Raw genomic sequence first — 6,051 nt, 5'->3', positions numbered from 1 at the left:
CACTGCGGAACGGGACTATGTCGAAGATTAACTCCTCGCTTCGGAAATTATCCAGAGATCCGAAGACCACTTCAAGTGTAACTGAGCCTGTACAGTTGGCTTCTACACCTGGTATGACGCCTTTAAAGATCGTTCTAGTGGGTTTAATCCTCGAGGGATCGATGCCCATTTTCCGCACTGTATCCTGATAAAGCAGGTTCAGACTGCTGTCGCCGTCCATAAGGACTCTAGTGAGGTGAAATCCGTCAATAATTGGGTCTAGAACCAATGCGGCGAATCCACCATGACGGATGCTAGTGGGGTGGTCCCTTCGATCAAAAGTGATCGGGCGGGAAGACCATGGGTTGAACTTTGGGGCGACTGGCTCCATCGCGTATACGTCCCTTAGCACACGCTTCCGCTCCCTCTTGGGGACGTGGGTTGCGTATATCATGTTCACTGTCCGCACTTGTGGGGGAAAACCTTTCTGTCCGCTGTTGTTCGGCGGCCGGGGCTCCTTCTCGTCATCGCTATGCAGCCCCTTGTCTCTGCTTTCGGCATTTAACTTGCCTGCCTGCTCGAACACCCAACAATCACTGTTGGTGTGATTGGCTGGTTTTTCGGGGGTGCCATGTATCTGGCATGAGCGGTCGAATATTCGGTCCAAACTGGACAGCCCCGGAGTGTTCCTTTTGAATGGCTTTTTCCGCTGACTGGGTTTAGAGCCTTTGAATCCGGCATTAACTGCCGTATCCTCAGTATTGTCGCCGTTAATGTGGCGCTTTTGCTTGTTGCGACGTGACCTGCCACCGCTGTCCTTGGTATCCAAATTACCAGGGCTCTTGGTCATGTTATTGCTGCGAGCTAGCCAGCTGTCTTCTCCCGCACAAAAGCGGGTCATATGTGTCGTGAGGGCTGCCATAGATTTCGGCTTTTCCTGTCCTAGGTGCCATGCAAGCCACTCGTCGCGGATGTTATGCTTAAAGGCTGCTAGGGCCTCTGCGTCCGGACAGTCGACGATTTGATTTTTCTTGGTTAGGAACCGTGTCCAGAATTGTCTGGCCGATTCCTCTGGCTGCTGAATTATGTGGCTTAGGTCATCGACGTCTGGTGGTCGCACATAAGTGCCCTGGAAATTGTCGAGGAATGCGGCTTCCAGGTCCTCCCAACAACCAATTGATTCTGCTGGCAAGATGTTGAGCCAACGCCGAGCTGGTCCTTTAAGCTTGAGTGAGAGGTATTTGATGGCGTGTAGGTCATCACCGCGGGCCATCTGGATATGAAGGAGATAGTCCTCGATCCATAGCGCAAGATCTGTTGTGCCATCGTATGATTCGATGTTCACGGGTTTGAAACCCTTGGGGATTTGATGATCCATTACTTCATCTGTGAAGCATAGTGGGTGTGCGGCGCCTCTGTATTGGGCTACATCACGACGCAGCTCAAACGAGCTTTGTCTACTGTGTTCAGCCCGGCCGGATTTACTGTATCTGGCGCGACGAGTACCGTCTCGTGCCGTGGGGCGCCCACGTGATCCGTAGATCGATCTTGTTTGCCTTGCCTTATCCTCCAATATATCTCGCAGGTCTGGCGCATTTTCCCATGCCTTGGTAGTTTTTGAGCGGCACCGGGGTGCGGCTTGAGTGGAGGGCCGAGAGGCCTCTCTGTCGCGGCCACGGGGTGGCCGGTCGGACGCATCATGCGCTGGTGATTTAGGTGCTTCCTCCTCTAATTGGGGTAGCAACATGCGTTTTGGGTAGCTCTTGGAGGGGCGTTCGAGTTCATACTCTTCGGCCACAAGGACTTCAGTCCATCTGTCGGCTAGCAAATCTTGATCAGCTCTAAGTTGTTGCTGTTTTTTCTTGAGGCTGCTCGCCGTGGCCATAAGCCTGCGTTTGAAACGCTCTTGTTCGACGGGATCCTCCGGCACGACAAATTCATCGTCGTCGAGGCTTGCCGCGTCTTCGGAGGGAGGCATATAATTATCGTCCTCGACCTCTCTGTTTGCCGCTCTCTCATGAGGGCTGACTTCTCTATCCTCCTGTGCTTAAACTTGCTGGAGGTGGTTGTCTTCGGCACTGTCCGGGGTGTTATTATCCCCCGTGCCGGAATCACCGTTTTTGTTTTGGCGGGATTTAGAGCGGCGCCGCTGGCGCCGGCGCTTAGGCTGCTTCTTGGAGGGGTCATCCTCTGCTGTTCCATCGCCATTGCCTTCTTTTGGGGTGTCCACCATGTATATATCATACGACGAGGTGGCTTTCCAGTGCCCTATAGGCGCTGATTCTTGATCGTCTCCTGCATCGGCGTCCATACCGTCGATGTCTTCGGAGTCGAAGTCGAGCATGTCGGTTAAATGATCGACAGTGGCTACGAAGTGGGTGGTGGGTGGGCTTTGAATTTCTTCATCATCCGCATCCCAACCTTGCCGACCATAGTCCGGCCAAGGCTCTCCTGACAAAGAGAGAGACTTTAGTGAATTCAGAATATCGCCGAAGGGCGAGTGCCGAAAGATGTCCGCGGCGGTGAACTCCATGATCGGCGCCCAATCGGGTTCGATCAGTCGGGGCGCAGAGGGCTCAGAGTTCGGAGAGGAGTCCGGCTCCTTGAAGTCACGGGCTTCGCAGAGAATAGGGCTGGTGTTCGGCTCGATCGCCGTAGAGATTGCAGCCCCCGAGGCGGTGTCTAACCACCCATCCTCGGTTGGTGTAATCGGCTCCGAGCTAGGGGTCGGAGCGGACACGGGTGCGGCCTCCAGGGCACTGTTCGGCGGCAGAGCTAAATCATGCCCATCATGACAGTGCGGCGCGCTCGGCTGTGGCTCGAATCCGTCGTAGATCAAGTCTCCGCGGATGTCGGCCGTGTAGTTCAAACTTCCAAATCTGACCTGATGGCCAGGGGCGTAGCTTTCGATCTGCTCCAGATGACCAAACGAATTGGCCCGCAGTGCAAAGCCGCCGAATACGAAGACCTGTCCGAGGAGAAAAGTCTCACCCTGGATCGCATCGCTGTTGATGATCGGAGAAGCCATCGGGCCTAAAAGTGACGACACAGAGGAACTCTCAATGAAAGCACCAATGTCGGTGTCAGAACCGGCGGATCTCGGGTAGGGGGTCCCGAACTGTGCGTCTAGGTCGGATGGTAACAGGAGGCAGGGGACACGATATTTTACCCAGGTTCGGGCCCTCTTGATGGAGGTAAAACCCTACGTCCTACTTGATTAATATTGATGATATGGGTAGTATAAGAGTAGATCTACCACGAGATCAGAGAGGCTAAACCCTAAAAGCTAGCCTATGGTATGATTGTTGTTCGTCCTACGGACTAAAACTCTCCGGTTTATATAGACACCGGGGAGGGCTAGGGTTACAAAGAGTCGGTTACAATGTTACGAGATCTACATATCCGTATATACAAGCTTGCCTTCCACGCCAAAGAAAGTCCCTTCCGGACGCGGGACGAAGTCTTTAATCTTGTATCTTCATAGTTCAGGAGTCCGGCCGAAGATATAGTCCGGCCATCTGGACACCCCTAATCCAGGACTCCCTCAGCAGCGATTGTTATTCTAGTGTGTTGGTCCTACGATGCCTTAGCACGACGACTTCCCAACTGTCTACTACAACAAGTTTTGCTCGGCTCTAACGAGGGAGGGGCGATGACGGTGGCGCGCCTGTTATGATTGAAGATGTATAGATCGAAAAAATTCCGGCAAAACTAAAATAAAATAAAATAATAAAATGGCTGTGTGCATCTTTCGATGCAAAGGCTGGGTTATCTTTATTTTCAAAAAAAAAAAACACTCTTAAAACATTACATTGATCTCGGCCGGGGTTATCCTTAACATGTGGATCTCGAAGTTTATAAAGCTATGAATCTTGCACATAAGAAAGTTCTTAGTCGATGGAGAGTTAGCAAAACGGATAATACAACAGCTAATGACACCCATGGTCCATGGAGAGCCAAGACATTAGCAATTCTTTATCATTACCGGCAAGGAATGCAACCGATTAATTACGACAATCACAAAAATTGTCATCTTCATCTTGAACTAATCACTACAAATTTCTTCTAACTACAGTCAACTTGTCAAGCCGTACAGAGCCTCCGTTGCTCACGCGCGGCATCGTCACCGGCTCGTGTTTCGGGGCGAAGCTGGCCGCTACACCAGGCACCGGACCACGTCCGTCAATAAGATATGCGGGCCTCCGGCGCTTGCCGTGCACGCCGGTGGGCGGGCGGAGTCTTCCAGTTGCTGCTGCCACCGCTGCCACCGCCGGAGTCAAATCGCCAGGGCTACCTCATGTGAGAACAGAGCACGTATGCCGAATGGCCTATGCCCATTGATCCGTCAGCAGTCACCACACGAGCTCCTCCGCCGCCACCCTCGGCAGCAACGGCCGCGTGGCGACATCGCGGCTGCTGACGGCTGACACGCTGCGGCGCTCCTCGGAGGAGACGCGGCGTAGGACGTCCCGGAAGTGGTCCTCGTCGCAGGGGAGCGCGATGGGGCCGCACGCGCCGGACGGGAACCCATATTCCTCCTCCGCCAGCCGGAGCAGCTCCCGGAACACGGGGTGGTTCAGGTGCGCCGCCCGCACCACGAACCGCCGCGACGCCCCGCCCACGCACACCGCCACGTGCCCCGCCGGCACCGACACCGCGCCGTCATCCGCAGCAGCGCGCGCCGCGGCACGGGACCGCCAGCGCCGCAGGGTCTGCCGGAGCAAGACGATGTTGTGGATGTTGCTGCATTTCGCCATCGACGGCAGTTGAGAGCTGAGCTGCTGGTCTGAGGCTGATGTTGTTGGGTGGGCAGAGGAAGAGATGGCTTCCTGTAGGTGGCGGGCAGGAGGTTTTATCTACTATCTACTACCACTATAAAAGGAAAAAAAAGGCAGATCCAAACAATCATATTCATCCATCATCAAGATCCAATGGTCCAGTGGCCCGGCTGGCAGCACCGCTCCCGTTCGCCGCAGACTGCCGCCGCCGAGGAGCCCATCTGAAGGCGGTGTGGTCCGCGTGGACCCATGTCCTGGCGCTGGATCCGGCGACCACCGGCAGAGGCGTGCCTGGCCATGCCTCCCCCGGCACAGTGGCCCGGCTGGCAGCACTGCTCCCATCCGCCGCAAACTGCCGCCGCCGATGAGCCCATCTGATGGCGGTGTGGTCCGCGTGGACCCATGTCCTGGCGCTGGATCCGGCGACCACCGGCAGAGGCGCGCCTGGCCATGCCTCCCCCGGCACAGTGGCCCGGCTGGCAGCACCGCTCCCATCCGCCGCAGCCGCCGGCCGGCGAGGGCACAAGCGGTGCCGACCTTCACGTGCAAGGGGAGGCGGCAGGAGCAGTCGTGCAAGGACAGGACCAGCCGTCCGGTCAATCGAGCGATCCTTCTTCGTCTCGGCCGCCACGTGCCCCACCCTCGACGACGCCCGCTGTGGCGATCTCCGCCCGGGGTGACCAGCTCTGTGTCGTTTCATGGTGCGCTGGATGGAGGAGTCGCACCGCGGTTGCCGGGACAAGGTGGGCGTCGATGTGGTCTGCTGCGTGCTAGACTCACCAATCCAAGATTCGGCGTTGAGCAAGTTCCTGGACAATGTGACAAAGAGGTTCGGCGAGGACCAAGGGACAGCAAAGCAGCGTCTCAGCAGGCATCCCCGAGCGGCGAGCGCCGGTACGGTCTCGTGTTTCTTTTTTTTTAATGAAGGGATTTCTCCCCTGAAGAAGTTGCGTCCTCTCAACTAAAGAAGCTGCGTCAAAGATTGTTAAAGAAACCATTGTCTTTGATGTACTACATCTTCTTGTTATACTTGTAATATATTGTAAAAGAAACCATTATCTTCGTTCTCTGTATCAACCAAGAGTGTTAACAAATACTAGTGTTCTACTGAATAAATTAGTTGTTCTTGTGACATAGTAGGTTCATCAGTATTACTGAATTACCTGGTAATTGATTTTGATGACGAGAATAGTTATACATCGATGGATCGATACATGTGTGATTGCGTTCGCCTCTTCCTCTGCTCGCTGACAAAGGGTCCTCTTCGTGCCCTCCCTCGACAGCTCTTTCCAGC

At 54.9% G+C, this 6,051-nt stretch overlaps 1 pseudogene; it reads right to left on the bottom strand.

Moving 5' to 3' along the window:
* Positions 1-3,878: 3,878 nt before the first annotated feature.
* Positions 3,879-4,780, bottom strand: LOC125525018 (indole-3-acetic acid-induced protein ARG7 pseudogene; annotated as a pseudogene).
* Positions 4,781-6,051: the final 1,271 nt, after the last annotated feature.

The sequence above is a fragment of the Triticum urartu genome, chromosome 2A (genome assembly GCF_056163025.1).
Source record: "Triticum urartu cultivar PI428250 chromosome 2A, HENAU_Tu73, whole genome shotgun sequence".
Lineage (NCBI taxonomy): Eukaryota > Viridiplantae > Streptophyta > Magnoliopsida > Poales > Poaceae > Triticum > Triticum urartu.
Note: the sequence above shows the minus strand (reverse complement) of the source record. Positions and strands in the feature narration are given on the sequence as shown.